The following is a 22,059-nucleotide window of genomic DNA, read 5'->3' on the forward strand; positions in this document are numbered from 1 at the left end:
GGGGTGGAGCATAGTGATGGAGCTTTCCCCGCTATCAAGACGGCCCCGATAGATACCCAGGCTTTAATGCAATTTATGAAGCAAATTAATGACAGCATTAAGGCTCAGAATGAAAAAATGGATTCTCAGAGTGAGCGATTGGAAAATAAAATGGATGCTCAGAGTGAGCAGATGGGGGAAATGAAAAATGATATAGGGGGATTGAATAACAGCATTAATGCCCGGGGTGAACAGATCAAAAGAATGAGTGATAGTTTGAAGGAACAAACTAATGAATTGAGGGAAGGACAAAAGAATGGTGCTGATGGGGCACAGGAGAAGCCAAGGGTGGCAGAAATTCAATCTGAACGGGGGGAGTTAACTGGGACAATGGAAGAGTGTGCGGCCCATGCAGATGTGCATGGGGCTCAGGAGCAGGGAATTGCAATTGAAATTGAATTAAAACGGGAGGAGACTGCATGTGTGGAAGGACATGGGGAAGGTAAAAATTTAAATGGGGAAGTTTGGGAAGGAAATTCACAGGTAGATGGGGAGTGCCTACATGTAGATGGGGAATGTCCACAGGTAGATGGGGGAGTGTCAACAGGTAGATGAGGAGTGTCAACATGTAGATGGGGAGTGTCAGGGAGATAGGGAGTGTCAAATTTTAATGGGGGGATGTTACCCACATGGTGGCCTGGAGTGTTTTTGGGGCCGGGTGGATGTCACAACACCCCAACCGGGGGATGGATTTGAATCCTTGCTGTGCCAGGGCGGTGGTTCAAAGCAAGAGGGGGTAACAATAGGGAGGGGGGGGGGTCCGAGTAATGGAGCCGGACCGGGTATTTATTGCGGAAGGCCTGTCGGGGCCAGAACTGATTGGTGATGGGGATGAGCATGATTTGATCCAGCGGTTGGAGACCTGGGACGATACCAGCGAGGTAAAGGTTGGCCAGGTCCAAAGAAGTTTGGGGGATGAGGTGTCGGTCCGAGGAGGTGGTTGAAGTGACTGAGGGAACCCTCACCATGCATTTACAATTGGGTACAGGAGGCTCCGAAATTGAATAACCAGTTGGGGGAGTGTGTTGGCTCCGAGCTGGATTTGGACCTTGGAGAGTCGAGAGATAGAGGCTCGGAAAATTTTATCCCAGTAGGGAATGTGGAACAGCTGCAGGGAGGGGCAGAACAACCTGTGGGAGGAGTTGTTACCTGCAGCTGCGGTTTGGCAGTGGAAATGGAAATTTTTAAAAGGAAAAAGAAAATTACATTTAAATGGGAATTGGATTTGGAACAGCCATGGGGATGAGTTGGTCCCCGGGCTGCGGAATTTGGACCAGGAGAGATCATTCGCGATGGCCTTGGGGAAAAGTTGCCCCTTTCGAAATTTGGGTGGCTGTGCTGGCGAGATATGGACATGGGTCCAGCCTTCAGAGTCGTGCTACGACCTGGGCCCCCGGGGGGTCTGGTGGAGTGTGGCGTCCCTTGTCCATCGGGGCGCAGCCCGAGTGGGTGGCTCGGGCCGGCAGGGTCACCGGACCCTGGTGGGGGTTAAGACCTCCAGGGGGTCTGAGGTGGTTTCTCACAGGCCTGGGATAGCATATATTGAGGACCACTAGGGGGAGGTGTTGTGGGTTGCGCTTTGGTGGTGGCACCACGGACGGCCAACTTGGGCCCGATGTGGTGACCGCCCGGGCATGCGGCCTGACACCCTCTCCCTGAGACTTTGGGACAGCCAGCATGTGATGACCTGCCATGCTGTACTGGTTTATGGAAGCGGGTCGAACCGCCTGGACAGGAATGACATAGCCCACCGGACAACCATTGGGGCATCTGTGGAACATGATGGTGAGAATGATCTTCCACAGATGTCTCGTTATGATTTGTGGACTCTTGGCTTGGGAAGAGAGCCATGGGAGTGTTGAATGGGAATTGGTAATGTACCGAGCATGTGGGCCATGCTTGGCTGGCATGTGTATGGAGAAGCATCCTTCTTTGGTAAGATTAGTAAAATGTGAAAAATGTTTGGCATGGGTAATCTGAGGGTTAGATGTAAATTTAAGGGTAAATTGTGTGAGGCTGTGGTGGTCACTGACATCAGTGGCACCATTATTGATCCAGGTGTGTTAGACCAAAGTGTTGGAGGCTGGGATAAACTTGATAGGGTAGCAGGACACAGCCTTCAACTGGTTGCGGGGGCGATTGCGCCAATATTTGGGACGCGGGGTTGTAGGGATGTAGTTGGGGGTCTGGGTGTCAACGTGGTGCTGTGCGTATCCGAGTTGTGTGGACCATGTCTTCTGAAGGAGTCTCCTGGTGGAGCATGGCTGTCGACTGTATCTGGGTGTGGTCAAGTGTGGGTGGGCACTGGGGGCTGCAGTTGTGTGGACTGGGGGATGAGGGTGGCGTAGGTGACATGAGGGTGCATGCCACACACTGCGACCGTCTCCCCCAGGGCCGAGATTGTGGGTATGGCAGTTTTTATTGGCAGCAGGTGCTCACCACACTGGCCAGCTGAGGCTAGTGCAGCCGTGTTCCTCGAAGAGTGAGGGCGGGGGGGGGGGGGGGGGTCAAAGGATGGATGGTGGGTCGCACCCTTATGGACACTCGTGGGCCATGTTGGCGTTTCGACTGCCCAGCTTGTCCCGATGACCCTTACATGGTAGAGGTGCGGAGCTGTCGTGGCCACATGTAGTGTGTAGTGATAATCACCGTTGGATGCGGATCCACATACCTGCCAGTACAGTAGGAATAAAAGTGAAATTTGGGAAAATTTGATTGGTCCAATGGTATAAATTTTGGGATTTTGCGGGTGGATGGCACTTTGGACCTGACCAACCGGTGAAAACCTGCACATCAAGGTAGAGGTAAGGCCTTGATGGTTACTGTCCCAGACTTCAGGACTTGCCATAGAAATTGGGGACATGTAATTTGGAGTTGGGGGGCGGGTGAGAGTGATGGCATGGCCGGTGAGGGGGATAGAATGTGTGCACAGTGTGTCTTGTGGGTGGCGTTCGTTTTTGTGTTGTGGTTATGTGTTTTTATGTGGTCGTGGAGAATGGAAACTGAGAATGAGTGGTGATTATTGTGTAGGAAATGGAAATATGTGTTGGTTAAATGTGAATGGGATTTCACATGAAGCAGGCCATGGCAACTCTTGTAACACCTTTTGAACCATCTCTGGAAATGTGTTGAGAATTGAATGGCAGCGGGGGAGGAAATGTGTTTTGGGGTCTTGTGGGTGGGGAAGGTGTGTGTGTCCGCAGGTACAGATCAGGCTCTGAGGAGCGATGCCTGCAGCCCTTCTCTGCGGCAATTACCCCTGGCAGCCAGTGGTATCTGGAAATTGGAGCTCGTCGGTGGAGGGTCTGTTTGGGCGCCCTGGGGTGGAAGACTCCCAGCGACCCGTGTAGCTGCGCTGAAGCAGGAGGCCATGGAGCCTGGTGTGTGGAGACCCCCACCGGCGGGGTAACGGTGGAAAGGGCTGTTTGACTGTCACGGGCCAAGAGGTAAAGGGGGGGGGGGGCAATGAATTTGTAAGTCAAGTGACTTGTTTTTGGACTGCGGGCACCACAGTCTGAAGCGCCCCCACCATCCTGATTGTGCGGTACCTCCCCGCTACCTTGTATAGATGAACGCACACACGAATATGACATCTATGTCATGGTCCTGCAGAGGGGTGGAATAAGTGCCTGGTAATGATTTAAGTGTTGTGATGACTTTTGGAATGTGAATGAGTGGTTAAGGGTTTGTGTTGCATGAATGTGGGCGAAATCCACCGAGCCATGTCACTCACCTGGAACACCTGGGCAGGGCCCGCGTAAATTTAGGGGTGCATTGGGATAGCCCTACAGGTAAGGTTGCATCTTGTGGCATCCACCGGGGGATGCGGTCTGTAGACTGGGGTTGTATAAATGTTTCTTAGCGTTTTGGAATTTTAGAGTTTTTGCAAGTTAAGGTTAAGTTTGTGGTGAAGTTAGGTTTTTGTGTGTTATTGTTTGTTTCCTCCCTCCGCAGGAACGACCAATTAAAATCATTGTAAATATTTGACTGCATGATTGTTAATGGTATTAACATGTTAAGGAGAACAGGGAGGTAGCTCCGGCTCACTTCCCACAGCCCTCCTGCTTTATTTCATAGGCTAATTAAGTGTGAGACAGTAAGTGTTAAGGCTGGAATGGTAGTGCCTGCAGTGAACCTTGCAGGGGCTACGGTTCCAGCGGGGGGGTGGGGGGGGGCTGTGTTATGAATTAGGGGTGGAGGAATATGTAGATCTGCATAGGTAGGTGCTCGACTGTCGTGATAGGGAATCTAGATGTAATAAGTTCTGTAGCCCGAATGTCGGAATAAGCTAGTATCTTTGTCTTCGCCACGAGGGGGCGGGGCATGCTAATTAGTACAGGGATTATGGGTAAAATTCCCTTGTGTGTCGTGTCGTTCCCTCGGTGAGCATCCCAGTGTCCCTTATGGCAATACATCCCGTAGACATTAGATAGGCCCATTAGCGCACCATGTATTAAATAATTTCCCCGCCACCACAATGACTTTGGAAGAACCAACAAGCAATAGCCACGCCCAGGAGAATGTGTGATTGGTTGGGGTAAGAAGCTGGCCACTGATTGGTGAAAGGAAGGTGGAAGGAAGCGGCACACTGATTGGCCACCGACCGTTGACCCCTCGGCCAATCAGTACGGAAGGCGCGAACATTCGGCCAATCACTGTGGAAGGCGCAAAAACACTACTTAGAAGCAGGTCGCTGATTGGAGGACAAGCGCCGGTGACATCAGAGGGCACGAAAGACCACAAAGAAACGAGGCACTGGTTGGGAGAGAGGAGGGCTGACATCACACCGCGAGTGACAAAATGACTCGCTCGCCGGCATCTTAGCTTCGCTCTTGGCTGTCTCTTTGCTGGCTGGCTCTTTGCTCTCTTCACTTATCTTCCCTTGGCCTCTTGCTCCTGACTGTCCCTTCATGCTGGGCCTTCTCTTGCTTCAGACCTGGTGGAGGAACGAGCAGTTCGAAAGACGGTGGAGAGAAGGAACGCCATCGATTCTCTGCCTTGCGTTGGTGTGCGAACGATGAACGACAAGTGTGGCCTGCGTTGGAGCGCTGATGAGCGGGCGTTGCCGAGGGCTGCTCCACGCCAAGGACCGGGCAGTTCGCGCCAACCGGAGCTGCATCGGACGACGCGCTCGAGCATCGAAACCGACGCTACACTGCCAGACACAGATAGGCTCGCATTCACAAATACACGACGGAACATTTATTTTATTCATTCTCCCTGTCTCCTATTTGAAATCTGTGTGGGGATGTCCCAATTTAGAATTAGTTTTTACCATCGCATTTCCTTTGTATTGGGTTCCGTAAAATAAACCTGTTTATTTTTGTACATTTTACCCCCGTGTTCGTTTGAGTTCATTTCCTACAGGATCGGAGCTGCTGGTGAGATCGCTGCAGGTAGGAGCTCTCGGCGCTTCTTCCCCTTCCTTCTTCCTCCCGTGCTGCCAAGTCAAATCCGTCATTGAATAAACGCCTCCATTAAAGTTTATTTGGCCATCCGCGATCCCACATTATTAACCGAGAGCCTTCGCACAACAATAGCTTACTCTCCATATTTTCATGGAGAGTAAACCTAATAATTTGTGTTATGTCGGCTGGCACTCAGCTTTGAGTTCATTGAAGACCTTGGGGGTGGTTGAATGGCTCCGATCATCTGCAAAACGACTGTCGTTAGCGCGAACAAGATGGCGCCGAGTCCCCATGCGAGCACAACGAGCCGCGAAGCAGTGGCGAAACGTCCTCCTCTCTCAGGCTCCAGCTAGACAGCACAGCGTGGCTTCAGTTCCCTTGAAAAGCACCCAGGTCAGCAACACCTACTTCTGTGATTTCTCAACGTTTCAACGAGGCTCCAAAACTCGCTCCACAAGCGCACACTGCACCAAAATGCCACCGTCTCTTAGCGTGACCAAGGCAAGAGAGAGCGAGCAAGGGAGAGACGTCTTCTTCTTTTATCTCTCGAACATTCAACCTCTCACGTCACCCCTGACCAATCGCCGAGCTCTATCAACAACACCATGTTCTCTGGACCAATCACGATGCTCGAGGTGTGGTCTCTCCATTACGAATCATCGAGCGGAGTTTAGTTTATGGAGAATGTTTATATTACGTCGGTGGTTGTGGCGTGGGCTAAGCCCGATCGGCAAATGCGCTGGGTTTTTGTCGGCCCTGACGGTGTGGTGTCTAATGGAGCCCATTGAATGGCCGGCGGAACAAATGTAAAAAAAACACATGGTAAAAATCACAAGGGCCAATTACACACTGTGGAATTAATCTTAAGCCGTGTCTAGTTAACAAAAAAACCATGCCCCTTATGGTGACATGCAAACACTCTTAACCTGACAGGTTCCCTACTTATTACACTGAGGTTCTTCTTCTTCACGTCCATGGTCCATGCCAAACCTACACAATCCGAACTCCACAATGGTATTTCACCCCGACCCCCACACATGGAACAACATTAAATATCCTGGGCAGATTTTTTAAATCCTTCTTTTTTATTGGACCGTTTAATAGATAAATAAATAAAAAATTAAAATCAGTACCAACTATTCTTGAAGGTGAGATTGTCCTTCCATTCAGTTAAAAAGCAATGCAAGAAGAAAGTTAAGAATTTATTTTTGCACCACTCTTTTACAAACACATTGCAAGGAATGTTATGGTAATGATGACAGATAGGATGATAATTCACAAACTGCAAAGCCAAATAAGTGGTTAAAAAAAAAAGTTAGCACAAATAATCTCGATCCCGTGAGCCACTTTGTGACAGGTGTAATAAGTGATTATTAAAAAAAAAAGAGACAATTACAGGAGGCACAAGTCAAGCTCGCCATACCTGTGGGATGTCTTTGCTTTGTGCCGTTATCAAAATATCCTCTCGGTTTTCACTCCTGCACGTCATTCATTCATTCAGTGGAAATTACAAAATGATTTGCAGCTTCAATCTCGATCGGATACTCAGATGAAATAGCAAATGTCCATCATCTTCTTCTGTATCTCGTTGATGCTGAGGGGCATATGAAAAGTTATACATCTATATATATAAAACACAGTTTGTGTGTGTGTGTGTGTGTGTGTGTGTGTGTGTGTGTGTGTGTGTGTGTGTGTGTGTGATGTTACCGATAGACTCCTAAACGGAGAGGCTTACGTGCTTGATATTTGGCATAGACATGGCCATTGAGCCTGGGACGAACATGGCCGAACTCAAAATATTTGACGATCCATATTTTTTATTCATATTTACCTCAGCGCATTTCAGCGCACGGAATCAACGGAATCAGAGCAGGTGGGCGCTGATTCGCTCAGAGCGATCACGTGATGACGCTATGAACGCTATGACGCTATGAAAAAAAAAATCGCTATGAAACGCTATGACGCTATGAACGATATGACGCTATGAAACGCTATGACGCTATGAACGATATGACGCTATGAAAAAAAAAATCGCTATGACGCTATGAACGCTATGACGCTATGACGCTATGAAAAAAAAAATCGCTATGACGCTATGAAACGCTATGAACGCTATGACGCTATGAACGCTATAAAAAAAAAATCGCTCGCTTTACCAAGGGGCTCGCTCTCCCCCCGTTCCCCTCCCCTCCCCTTCCCCCTCCTCCTCCCCTCCCCCACCCAGCAATGCCGGGTACTTCTGCTAGTATATATATATATATATATATATATATATATATATATATATATATATATATATATATATATATATATATATATATATATATATATATATTGTTGCGGATACGAGGATTGTGTTTTTTTTATTGTGTTGTATTGTATAGTAAATTGTTGTAAATATCACCCTCTGTAAAATGTAATGATTCCTTGTAAATACCTCCGTTATGTAAAAAGGTCAAAGGGCGTCCCATAATTAGTCCATAAAGCATACACGTCAGCCAATCATAGATTTCCCCCTGGTTGATAGTTATATCTTTATTATGTGTATTAGGGTAAGGCCTTGTCTCCCATTAAGATGACACTCCATTGCACCAAGTGAAATAGATAGATTCCCTTCATTCATCATTCCCATTCCCAAAACCTCCATTTCCCCTTTCATCATTGCCAAGCCTCGATTGCAAATTACATCCCCTCCAAAACCACCAATGAACATGTGCTCGGGTCGGGGAAGACGGGCGTGCCCGCCCGTCGTCATCAAGGGCGGAGCCAGAGGGTCGCGCGACCAACCAGGGCCGAGGTGAGCACACCGATGGGCGTGTCCTGAAGGCCGGCGGCTTGATCGCCGGAGGCGTTATAAAGGCGCGCGCGCAAGAAACAAGTTGGTTGCGTTGAGTGGTCGGTGGTGAGGAGTGATTGGACCAAGAGAGAGAAAGAGTGGTTGGACCAAGAAAGAGAACATAGAGAACATCTAAAGAGAGATCACCCAGGGAAGCACAAAGCCTGCTATTCGTCGCCTTGCTCGCCAAGGTTGGACTGAGCAGTAGTTAACAGCAAGAAGCCTGTTGTAGTCCTGGAAAAGCGCGCGACGTCCACCGCCGCAGGAGCAGACAACAGCCGCTTGGGGCCTGGACGGCGGTTTTGAGCAGGGCCGCGAAGGAACGGCGGCTGCTAAACGCGCCGATCGTGCTGCAGGACCCCCTTGGACCTTCCTCTCCCTCCAGCCATCCACCTCCTGCGTTTCCATCCTCTTGTGTACGTGAGTTTGTTTTGTTTGTTCTGTCCTGGGTATTAATTAAGCCTGTTTAGATAAGCTAGCGATTTTCACTGTGTCTCTAATATCTTCTGTATATTATTTTATTATCTTTCCTTCTCCTTGGTTTTTTTGAGCCTGTATATAGTAGGAATAAATTTAGTAGTATTTTCAACCTTTTTTTCGTCTTCTTCTTCTTCTTCACATCCATGTCGCTTTTGTCTTTTCCATATTGAATATCTGTGGCGCGATCCGGCCAACGTTCGGGAATCGGGTTAGTCGGGGTAACTGTTAGGCCGCGGTGCCATCCGCTCGGCAAACCAACATCCTCATCCGCGGGCCGTAACAATATATATATATATTATATATATATATATATATATATATATATATATATATACAGTGAAACCTTGACTTACGAGTTTAATTCGTTCTGTGACCGAGCTCGTAACTCAATTTGCTCGTTTCTCAAATTAAATTTCCCCATTAAAATGAATTGAAATGCTATTAATCTGTTCCAGCCCCCCAAAAACCACACCAATTTTTTTTGAAATACATATATACACAAAGAATTAAGTTAAGCACCCCCCCCGTTTTTTTACAACCTCGCACATTACAAGTTTGTTGTCGTCAAAACAGTGTAATATACCCATGATATTGCTATATTTTCTGGAGAAGTGATATTATGGTCACATAAAAACATAACAATCATGCCGTTTTCAATATTTTATTCTGAATAATTTAAGGTGAAATTTTTTGGGAATTTTAGGCATATTTTCACCTCAATTTAAGTATGGAGCTATAGGTCCATCACGGACAGTGTGGATGACGTTTATGTTTTCTAACGTACAGTCATTGTTCTGAGAAGACCTCTAGCGATCTTTGCGTCAATAACGTGTGTAGGACCCACGTGATCGGATCACTGACTCAACCCTACGTCTCATAGACCCTGTAAGCCGTCGTATGCGTTGCTGTGGCAGGTTGAACCCCCTCGAGCACGTTTGGGACATGTTGGGACGACAAATTGCGAAGATGGTCCCTCCAATAGCCAATCTGGATGAATTGGAACGTGCATTACATCGGGAATGGAACAACCTGCCACAGCAACGCATACGACGGCTTACAGGGTCTATGAGACGTAGGGTTGAGTCAGTGATCCGATCACGTGGGTCCTACACACGTTATTGACGCAAAGATCGCTAGAGGTCTTCTCAGAACAATGACTGTACGTTAGAAAACATAAACGTCATCCACACTGTCCGTGATGGACCTATAGCTCCATACTTAAATTGAGGTGAAAATATGCCTAAAATTCCCAAAAAATTTCACCTTAAATTATTCAGAATAAAATATTGAAAACGGCATGATTGTTATGTTTTTATGTGACCATAATATCACTTCTCCAGAAAATATAGCAATATCATGGGTATATTACACTGTTTTGACGACAACAAACTTGTAATGTGCGAGGTTGTAAAAAAACGGGGGGGGGGTGCTTAACTTAATTCTTTGTGTATATATAAATATCTCGCACTTTATATTTCACCTGTATGCAGCATACAAGTTGGCAGGATGGCCTGGACTGGAGGTATGCACACTTGACTCTAAACTGTCCAGCCTGGGTTTGAATCCCGACCCAGCTATAACCTGTCATGGGTGAATCACAGGCAGGGTGATTCATCAATGTGTGTACCGCTAAACTGGGCGCCCCGTTTGCGTCCCATTAGTTGTTGGATGTTAAGGATCTCACCGTGTCTTCCACAAAGAGAAGGCGAGCTATCGCCGGCACTCTGAACAAGTTGTGGCCTGGCATGCTCTTCTCCTCTGCCGTTATATACGTCCTCCTCGGCATCTTTTTCCAGAAGAGCCCTGTCTCGTCACAGTTGAAGATTTGCTGGGGGATGTATCCTTCGGCTTCTATCAGTTCGGCAAAAGTTATAATAAAATCTTCAGCTGCCTTCACATCTGAGCTTGCTGCCTCACCATGCCTGACGACGGAGTGAATGCCGGTCCTCTTCTTAAAATTATCAAGCCATCCCGACTGGCTTTGAATGACTCTTCCGATGCCTCGTCCGTTGATGTTCCCGCCGTCTGCTGCACCAAATCCCCGTAAATGTCTCGTGCCTTCTCACAGATGATGCTCTCGGTCACGGTATCTCCTGCGAGCTGCTTCTCCGTCAACCACACAAACATCAACTTCTCCATCTCTTCATGGACAGAGGTCCGGAGCTTTGAAATAATCTTAACGCCCTTGGCTGGCGTTATAGCCTTTATCGACTGCTTCTGCTTCAAAATCGTACATATCGTAGAAGTACTACGATCGTACTGCCTCGCCAAGTCGACAACACGCACACCTCGCTCATGTTTTTCGACGATTATGTGTTTTATATCCAAGCTCGCTCGCTCGTAACTCAGATCTCGGCTCGCATCACAAAGCAAAAATTCGACCGAGCGACGGCTCGTATCTCGGAAAACTCGTAAGTTGGTGCACTCGTAAGTCAAGGTTTCACTGTATGTGTATATATATATATATATATATATATATATATATATATATATATATATATATATATATATATATATATATATATATACTGTATATATATATATATATATATATATATATATATAGACTTCGCATTTAATATGGAATATGTTTTTTGTGGGGGTGAACTTTTTTTTTTTTTTTTTTTTTTGGTATACTGAATCGAGGCTCGTGAAAGAGCTAACATTTATTTCACAAACAAATCAACCAGACAAACAAAATATACAAAAAGAGGGAGCGGAAGACAAGATGGGGAGAGAAGGGGAAGCACACAACCACAACATTTGAGAGCAGGGAGAAGTGTGGGAGGGAGAGGGCTTGGGGGCAGGAGGCGTGGGAAGGGGGGGGGGGGGGAGGAGGGAGAGGTATAAAACACGAGGGGACCGAAATTAGTGGGGGTAGAAAAGATCAAGGTTTTGGATGGGGGAGGATAAGAGATGGTGGTGAACAGCTGTTTTAAAGACCTGGAGGGTGGAGTGGGATTGAAGAGAGTGAGGGAGTTTGTTCCAGAGGCGGTGTGAAAAGAGGAATGAAGGAGTGAAGGTGAGCTGAAAGTCTTGATTTTGGCAGTTTAACCATAAGAGGGTTGCAGGCAGATCTTGTGCGACCTGCAGGAATATTTGGGGGACAGAGCCCAGAGAGAGCTGGGGGGGCAAGGCCAGAGAGGAGTCGGTAGAAGACGGAAAGACCACCAACCTGCCTGCGGTGAGTGAGTGAAAGGCCCTTGGAGTTAGCTTCATCGCGGGAGATTCCAATGATTCTGAACGCTTTGGTTTCAACAGCGTGAAGGCGAGCTAGGTGTGAGGCAGGAGCACCAGACCAGAGGGGAGAGCAGTATTCCATAGAGCTGCGGATGAAAGCCTTGTACGTGGTGAGGAGCTCAGGTGTGCCAAGGAAGGACTTCGCACGACGGAGGATGCCCAGTCAGCGACTGGCTTTGGAGGCCAGATTTAAAATGTGGTTTTCCCAGGAAAGATCATGGCAAATAGTGAGACCCAAAAGCTTGAGTGACAGAACTTCTTGGAGAGGATTATTCAGAAAGTGGATGGGAGGGTTTTCCAGTCGGTCTTTTCGGAGAGACATCGTAAGAGTGTGAGATTTATCAGGATTGAAAGACATGTTCCATTTGTTTGCCCAGTCTGTGATTTTGTCCAGGTCTGCAGAGAGTGAGGAGGCTGCAGACTACCGATCTGAGGGATGAGGAATGGAGCGACAGAGAGTAGAGTCGTCAGCAAAGAGATAGAGAGGATTTTCAAGAGAGTCAGAGAGATCATTGATGAAGACCAGAAAAAGCACAGGGCCCAGAACACTACCTTGGGGAACTCCAGCCTGAACAGGAAGAGGAGATGAGAGAAACCCATTCAGGGCCACACGTTGACTACGACCAGAGAGGAAGTCCACCAGCCATGCGTGGAGATTTCCATGGATACCAAAGGAGGAGAGTTTGGTGAGCAGAGCAGGGTGCCAGACCGTATCGAAGGCACGTGAAATGTCAAGGGAGACGGCTCTAATTTCCTGTTTGGCGTTGAGGACCTCCATCCATTGTTGAGAAAGCAGAAGCAGCATGTCCAGAGTAGAGTGACCAGGTCTGAAACCAAATTGATGATCAGAGATCAAGCCATTGGAGAAGAGGAAAGATTTCATATCTGAAGCAATGATGGATTCCATGACTTTGCTGATAATTGGGAGAAGGCTGATTGGTCTGTAGTTGCTGGGATCTGTTTTTGCACCTTTTTTGTGCAAAGCGGTGATGTTGGCTGATTTCCAAGCAGATGGCAGATGATCTTGAGCAAAAGAGAGGGTGAAGAGAACAGAAAGAGGGAGTGAAAGAGCGGAAGAACATGATTTTAGGACCCGTGGGCTGATGCCGTCAGGACCAGTTGCAGAATCAGAGTCGAGTGTTGACAGAAACTTTTCCACCTTGTCAGGAGGAAAGGACACAGAGTCCAGGAGCAGCTGGGTACGACTGGGTACGGTGGGTACAGAGAGGGATGGGTTTGGGACACAAGATTTAGAGGCAAACACAGAGTTGAGGCATTCAGCTTTTTCACGTGCAGAGTCAGCCATTAAGCCGTTTGAGGTAAGGGAGGGGATGGAGTGGGAACAAACACCAGAAACAGATTTGACCAGACGCCACCAGGATTTGGAAGAGGGAGACAGATAAGAGAGTTCGGTCTTGAGAACGGTGAGATATTGTTTCCTGGCTCTCCTGAGGGTGGACACACACTTGTATCGGGCTTTGTGAAAGGAAATGAGATTTCCTTCCGTTGGATTTGCTTTCCAGGAGACGAAAGCAAGTTGTTTCAGGGAAACAGCCTCACCACAAGATTCCGTGTACCATGGACGGGAGGAAGGGTATGACAACTGAAGACGAGATGGGATAAATCTGTGCATGAGAGAGAGCAGTTTGCTTTGGAAGAATTCCCAGGAAGAATTGATTTCAGAGGCAGTGGTGATTGATGGCTGCTTGAAGACCGTGCCAGTTGGCCTGAGTGAAATGCCAGACTCGTCGACGCTGAGGAGGCTCTCTGAGAATGGTCAGAGAGATGTCCACTTTGACAAGCACATGATCAGATGAGCCGATTGGAGCAGAAGAAGAGCAGCAGACATTTGCAGGGAAGTTGGTCATCACCAAATCCAGAAGAGAAGATGCTCCGTTGACTGAGATCCGGGTCGGGAAATTGACAGATTGTGTCAGTCCCAGTGAGTCGCAGAAGTCCTTTGCTGAAGAGCCATGGCTGGTGAGAGAGGTACCCACACCCAGCCAACTGGCATGGTGACAATTGAAATCACCACATATGAGGAAGAGAGAGTTGGGATGGGTAGATAGAAGTTGGTCCATATTATCAGAAAGCGAGATGTAGATGGAGTCATCACTGTTTGGTGGACGGTACAACACACATATGAACAAAAGGTGGGAGCGAAGGGGAAGCCGTAGCCAAAGATATTCCTGGGGGTGAGGTGGAGAGAGGGCAGTGGAGGGCGAGTGAGGAAGAGAGTTTTTTATAAAGATAGCAACCCCACCTCCAGGACAAGGCTCAGGTCTATCATACCGGAGGAGGGAGTAACCTGGGAGAGATACCAAGGCATCAGAGACATCATGAAGGAGGAAAGTTTCTGTTAAGCAGATCACATCTGGTTTGTCAGAAGCAACCTGTATGGAGAGATCAGTCAAGTTTGAGCGAAGGCCCCGGATGTTTGAGGTCCATACCGTTAATGAAGAGGAAGGGGGAGCATCTGGTACAGAACAGGGGGGGGAGGGGTAGGGTAAGATGTGGAAGAGGAGGAAGAGGTAGGGAGAGCTGTTGAAGGTGTGTCAGAGATTTCAGAGATTTCAGAATAGCTTGGAGAAAGGGAAGAATGGGGCAGACAAAAGGTTTGATGGAGATTGGGTGAGGCACAGTGAGGTGTTATTTGAGGAGGGGGAAGAGTGAGGCAGAAGGCTGGGGGAGATGAAGGTGAAAGTTGGAAGGGGGAAGAAGCAGGGAGGATGCTTTGAGGAGGAGGGGTGAGAGGGGAGTCTAGGAGGGGAGGAACGAGGGAGAGTCTCGGAGGGAAGGGGTGTGGAGTTTAGGGGAGTGTGGGGGGAGTTTAGGAGGGAGGGGAGGGAAGGGGCAAGGGGGGAGATTTGAAAGGGATGGGTGATGGGGAGGATTTGGAGGGGAGGGGTGATGGGGAAGTTTTGGAGGGGAGGGGGGATGGGGAAGTTTTGGAGGGGAGGGGGGATGGGGAAGTTTTGGAGGGAAGGGGAGATGGGGAAGATTTGGAGTGGAGGGGTGAGATTGGATTTTGAAAAGTGTACGATTCATGGGAAACGAACATTTTTTGCAAAATGAGTTTGAGACCTTCGAGTCAAAAATACGTTTGAGGACACTGAAGGAGGGGTGGAGTTCTGGATAGTATAGGGAATGTAGAAAGGAGGAACTGTAAGAGATGGTATTATATATATTTTTTGGAACGAATAGATTTGGTGAGCAAGACGAAAGCATCCTTTTGTAGGAGAAGAAGAAAAAGGTGTTATAATATATGAGAGAAAATAGTTGTTCAGGGGAGAGATTATACATTTCGAACCACGTGATCGCGTGATCGCGAACAACGTGAACGAAGAACGAACGAACAAATAAGAACAACAAATAAACGAATAAGCCCTGAGAAGGAAATATTTTTTGGTTTTTTTTTTTTGAGTAGAGATATTAAACAGGGAGGTATGGGGTGAACGACTGGGACGAAACAGAGAACGAAAATAATTGCAGCGCATTCGACGAATCGCTGAGAGAAAAACAAAACCACAAGGTCGGAGACGGTACGGTAGTCTAAGCCTACGAGTACTAGGCCTCAGAATACTCGATACGCATTAACCGACGATTGTGTATGCATGTACGAAAAATTAGCACCGAAAATTTTCCAAAAGATACGCTATAGGTACATTCACCGAAAGATACAGTCTCGACAAAAACACAATTGTGAAAGATCACTTAGCTTCGAAAGCGTGAGCGCATGGAACAGCTTCGAAAAGACGTGACCTCGCCGTTATCTCGCGAGATTGGAGATCTTACTTACTTTTACTTTTCAAGTAAAACTTACTTTTCAAGATGACTTAGAACCAAAAGTTCATTGGAATTATGTTGAAATTATTCTAGATTGATCCTGACGGCATCTGGTCCTGACGTCCCAACTGGTCCTGACGGCATCAGCCCACGGGTCCTAAAATCATGTGCTTCTGCTCTTTCACTCCCTCTTTCTGTTCTCTTCACCCTCTCTTTTGCTCAAGGTCATCTGCCATCTGCTTGGAAATCAGCCAACATCACCGCTTTGCACAAAAAAGGTGCAAAAACAGATCCCAGCAACTACAGACCAATCAGCCTTCTCCCAATTATCAGCAAAGTCATGGAATCCATCATTGCTTCAGATATGAAATCTTTCCTCTTCTCCAATGGCTTGATCTCTGATCATCAATTTGGTTTCAGACCTGGTCACTCTACTCTGGACATGCTGCTTCTGCTTTCTGAACAATGGATGGAGGTCCTCAACGCCAAACAGGAAATTAGAGCCGTCTCCCTTGACATTTCACGTGCCTTCGATACGGTCTGGCACCCTGCTCTGCTCACCAAACTCTCCTCCTTTGGTATCCATGGAAATCTCCACGCATGGCTGGCGGACTTCCTCTCTGGTCGTAATCAACGTGTGGCCCTGAATGGGTTTCTCTCATCTCCTCTTCCTGTTCAGGCTGGAGTTCCCCAAGGTAGTGTTCTGGGCCCTGTGCTTTTTCTGGTCTTCATCAATGATCTCTCTGACTCTCTTGAAAATCCTCTCTATCTCTTTGCTGACGACTCTACTCTCTGTCGCTCCATTCCTCATCCCTCAGATCGGCAGTCTGCAGCCTCCTCACTCTCTGCAGACCTGGACAAAATCACAGACTGGGCAAACAAATGGAACATGTCTTTCAATCCTGATAAATCTCACACTCTTACGATGTCTCTCCGAAAAGACCGACTGGAAAACCCTCCCATCCACTTTCTGAATAATCCTCTCCAAGAAGTTCTGTCACTCAAGCTTTTGGGTCTCACTATTTGCCATGATCTTTCCTGGGAAAACCACATTTCAAATCTGGCCTCCAAAGCCAGTCGCCGACTGGGCATCCTCCGTCGTGCGAAGTCTTTCCTTGGCACACCTGAGCTCCTCACCACATACAAGGCTTTCATCTGCAGCTCTATGGATTACTGCTCTCCCCTCTGGTCTGGTGCTCCTGCCTCACACCTAGCCCGTCTTCACGCTGTTGAAACCAAAGCATTCAGAATCATTGGAATCTCCCGCGATCAAGCTAACTCCAAGGGCCTTTCACTCACTCACTGCAGGCAGGTTGGTGGTCTTTCCGTCTTCTACCGACTCCTCTCTGGCCTTGCCCCCCCAGCCCTCTCTGGGCTCTGTCCCCCAAATATTCCTACAGGTCGCACAAGATCTGCCTGCAACCCTCTTATGGTTAAACTGCCAAAATCAAGACACTCTGCTCACCTTCATTCCTCTTTTCTCCCGCCTCTGGAACAAACGCCCTCACTCTCTTCAATCCCACTCCACCCTCCAGGTCTTTAAAACAGCTGTTCACCACCATCTCTTATCCTCCCCCATCCAAAACCTTGATCTTTTCTACCCCTGCTAATTTCGGTCCCCTTGTGTTTTATACTTCTCCCACCCCCCCCCCCCCCCTTCCCACGCCTCCTGCCCCCAAGCCCTCTCCCTCCCACACTTCTCCCTGCTCTCAAATGTTGTGGTTGTGTGCTTCCCCTTCTCTCCCCATCTTGTCTTCCGCTCCCTCTTTTTGTATATTTTCTTTGTCTGGTTGATTTGTTTGTGAAATAAATGTTAGCTCTTTCACGAGCCTCGATTCAGTATACAAAAAAAAAATATATATATATATATATATATTTTGTTAATGTGACCTTTAAAAGAGACAAAAACCATATTTGACATTTCGAAGCAAATAAATTGATCCTTGAAAGTGATGTAAACTGATATCGAACTCAATTCACGGACAGTACTGTGTTAAACTTCTGTACGTTTTCCAGAAGTATCTCTTTATTTTGCACATTAGCCAAAAAAAATTTCAACAAAAACAAAAGCTAAATTATGACTGGGATTACGGACAGTAAAATTACAGTTCAGTAGTTCGTGTAACCCCCATGAGCATTCAGGAGAGCACGTACACGTTGAGGCATGCTGTTCACGAGATTTGCCAAGGTTTGGACAGGAATCGCTTGCCATGCAGTGACAATAGTCTGCTGCAATTCACGCACAGAGGAAGGCTGCTGGTCCAAGTTGTCAATTTGACGTGTTAATTCTGCCCACAAGTTCTCTATCGGATTCATATCCGGGGACATGGCAGGCCACTCCATATGCTCTACACCACGGTCAGCAAGAAAGTGTTGGATCATGCGAGCACGATGAGGCCGTGCATTGTCATCTTGGAAGACGAAGTTTCCTCGAAAGGCTGCACGAGCAAATGGAAGCAATGTTTCTTCAAGAATGACCCTGTACTTGAACTGGTTCAGGTTTCCATTCAGAACAACCAGGTCAGTTTTGCCCCCTACATGAAAAGCAGCCCAAACGGTCACCCCACCACCTCCAGCTTGGACTCTTGGCACTATACAATCTTCGTTGTGGGTTGCATGCACTTGGCTGCGCACTCGGACGTGGCCATCTTGACGATAGACCAGAAATCTAGACTCGTCACTGAAGGTCACGTGAATCCAGTTTCCTGGCTGCCATTGACGGTGCTCTCTGGCCCACTGCAATCGGCGCTGGCTGTGTTGTCTGGTTAGGCATGGCTTTCTCAGGGGACGCCTGGCACGATAGCCTGCTTTAACCAGTCGTTGGTTGACTAGCCTTCTGGATACAGGCACATTTGTCAGTTGCTGCCACTCAGCCCTAAGCCGATTAGCTGACTTGGTACGGCCATTGCAGCCTAACCTGTGTAGCTGGCGATCATCTCTCCTTGTGGTTCTGCGTGGACGTCCTGGCCTCGGTATTGGAGTAGGGACACCCCTCTGAGCATTTCGTTTCAGGATCTTTGACACCTGACCTTGAGTGATGCCATACTGCCGAGCAATGGCACGCTGTTTCATGCCAGAATTTCGTAAAGCCACCACTCCATGACAAACAGCGTTGTCAAGTTGACGGACCATCTCCAGAGGAAGCGGCAATAACTTTTGTAGACGTGCAGCAGTTGTTTTCAACTAATACAGAACGCAACAACCCTTATATACCTGATTGTGAAGCCAATCGTCAAATGTACCTGTCCTTACATTTTGTCACGCCACCTGTGATATAATCCTGTTATTGACTTCTTGCTGCGAAAGACAATCAGTGACATGGTTCTTTCAACAAAGACATCACCGAAGGGTAAAATAAACTCACCAGATTGATATACTGAGTTCAGAAAGTAAACCCAAGTCAAGAAATAAAAAATATTCCATATTAAATGCCAAGTCTGTATATATATATATATATATTGTTGTGGTTTTGAGAACCCACACTCTTGTAAATACGACATTATTAAAGGTTAAGGTTGCACCCCATAGTTAGGCCACAAGTAACACGTAGGCCACCATAGGATTCCAGTTATTTCATTAGTATGTGTTTTAGATAAGGCCGTGTTTCCAATAGTTGAATCTGCGTTGTGTCCATCAAATAAGAAGTAGGCCCCATTCCGTTCAGTTTGTCAACCTCCCTCTCCAAGCGACGCCATTACGCATCCTCCAGTCTGCCCATGGGCCCTCCCAATTGTCACGCGCCTCTGCCAGCAGCGTTCGCAGCCTCGCTGGGCTTCCGTCCAGACACCGCCATAAGCCACGAGGTTAGGCCCGAGAAAGGGGGCGGAACGCCAAGAAGAAGGTGTGGCCACGTCATCCAGCCGTCAAAGGCGGAGCCGGTAAGCCCTCACCAGCCAACCAGGGCTGAGGTAGGATCATCGACAGGCGTAGCTTTTTGGCTCGCGGAGTGATCGCTGGTCGTGTTATATAAGTGCAAACGCAAAGCCCTTTCACAGGACTTAGAGGACTCACTCGCTGGCACTGTTAAGAGAACTACTTGGAGGACTTGTCGGAGGCGCGCTTGTCGGAGAGATACGGCAGCACTTGTTAAGGACTCGCTGGGAAACGCGCGTTGCATTGGACAATTGGGAGAGCGCACCTTTATCAAAGGAGGACTTTGGAGAGAGGGCGTTTGGCACAAGTGTGCACATATTACGTACGCAGGACACCAGCTTCCCCCCGCTATATAAAACTGTCCGGTCACGCTCAACTACACGCGGAGCTGCCTGCCGGGTTTCGCCGCTGGACCGGAGCCTGGACCCTATCGCCGGACCTTCCATCAACCATCTACAATCCCCGTGTGAGTGTGTATGTTTGTCCTGGGTATTAAGTTAAGACTGCCATAAGACTGCCCTGTGTGCTGCTTCTTCTTCTTCCTATCCTGTACATTCTTTCGTTTCCTCTTCTCCTTCTTGTAAATAATTTAAAAAACCATCTTTGTTCTTCCTATCTTCTGGGTTTCCTCTTATTCAATCGCATCCGTCCTTTCTTCCATTGGGTAAACGTGGCATGACAGGAACCGCTATAATCGGGTCTAGTCCCTGTTAACGGCCCGAATCGCGGCTCGCCTCGCTCGGCGTGTCCACTAACGCCGTGGTTCGGGCGGGAGTTATTTCCCTGCTTCACGGTCGGTGTTGGTAATTAGGTAACAGGAGCAAATTGACCAGCAACCATACCTAATACCGACCGGAAGGAACGGGGTAACTTCAGGATCACGTCGGTCAGTAACAGACAAGGGGATTAACCCCCTCTTGGTAAGGGGAAAAGGCCGACGTTTGAGATCCACAACTATATATATATATATATATATATACTCTGAAACGCAAAATAAACTTACCACCTTTGAAACCTTTAAATATCAACAATAACACTGCGTGTAGTAAATGTGTGAACTTATTTGTGGACAATAGTGTCCTCACTGTCAGACAAAACGGTCACGGATGGTCACTTGAACCTTCAATGGTCACTTCATAGCACAGCTGTTGAACAGCCGTTTTGACTGTCAGTGATTAGCCAAGGGGTATGGGATGATTTTAATGATCTGCACGTGATGTCTTGATATTGGCTTTAAAAAGGCCAGTGCAAAATGTGCATTTCAATCAACATGCCACGATTGTCAAGGGATCAACGGCAGCGTGTCCTGGGCATGCTGCAAGGCGGACTGAGCTACCGTGAGGTGGCACGTCGCCTTGGCTGTTCACACCAGACGATATCGGACCTGGTGGACAGAGACACCCTCCACAACTCTGCAGATGACAGACCTCGATCAGGGAGGCCAAGAGTCACCACTGCAAGGCAGGACAGGCAGATGGTCCGAAGTCACCTGCGGGATCGATTCCGTCCAGCATCCCGCACTGCGGCAGAAACTCCGGGGCGTGCAAACCCACGGATCTCCAATGATACTGCACGAAGACGACTGCATGACTATGGTCTGACTGCCAGAAGACCATACAGAGGTCCCGTGATGACGGCTGCCCATCGCCGCAACCGACAGAGATGGTGCAAGCAGCATCAGCGGTGGACCTTGGCGCAGTGGAACAAGGTCGCTTGCAGCGATGAGTCAAGGTTCTGTGTGGACAGTCCTGATGGGCGTGAGCGTGTCTGGAGAAGAACTGGCGATCGATATGCCGATTGTTGCGTGCGTCAAGCCAACAGGTGGGGTGGCCCAAGTGTGATGGTGTGGGCCGCCATATCAGGCCGGTACAGGACGCCACTGGTGGTTGTGGATGGGAATCTTAACGCCCAGCGGTATGTGGATAACATCCTGCGACCTCATCTGCTGCCATTCCTGCTAGACCACCCAGAACTGAGAACCTTTCAGCATGACAACGCTCGGCCCCATGCTGCTCGCTTTACCACTGCATTTCTCCAAGGCGAGAACATCAACACCATGCAGTGGCCTGCGCTCTCCCCTGACCTGAATCCCATAGAGCACCTGTGGGATGAGCTTGGGAGACGCGTAGTTGGCAGGGCCAGGACACGGGCAGAGCTGCTTCAGACATTGAGGACTGAGTGGGACAGAATCCAGCAGCAATCCATCCAAAGACTGGTATTCAGTATACGCCGACGATGCACTGCCTGTTTCCAAAACAATGGTGGCCACACACGCTATTGAAAGGGGACTGACATTGCACCCTGTGCTGTTCTGTACTGTAGAACAAACTGATGAGATGGTGTATCTTGGTCAAAAACTTGACATATCATCAATAAAATGCCAATGTTTCAATTAGC

At 48.0% G+C, this 22,059-nt stretch overlaps 1 protein-coding gene across 1 annotated transcript in view; it reads right to left on the bottom strand.

Annotated features, from left to right (window-relative positions):
• Positions 1 to 22,059, bottom strand: part of LOC137428175 (uncharacterized) — a 297,132-nt gene that overhangs the window by 12,657 nt on the left and 262,416 nt on the right. The window contains exon 2 of the mRNA XM_078779423.1: positions 6,871 to 7,041. The gene's annotated coding sequence lies outside the window, so the exon portion shown is untranslated. The remainder of the gene's footprint in view (positions 1 to 6,870; positions 7,042 to 22,059) is intronic.

Source organism: Myxine glutinosa, chromosome 5 (genome assembly GCF_964187855.1).
Source record: "Myxine glutinosa chromosome 5, kmMyxGlut1.1, whole genome shotgun sequence".
NCBI classification, from domain to species: Eukaryota; Metazoa; Chordata; class Myxini; order Myxiniformes; family Myxinidae; genus Myxine; species Myxine glutinosa.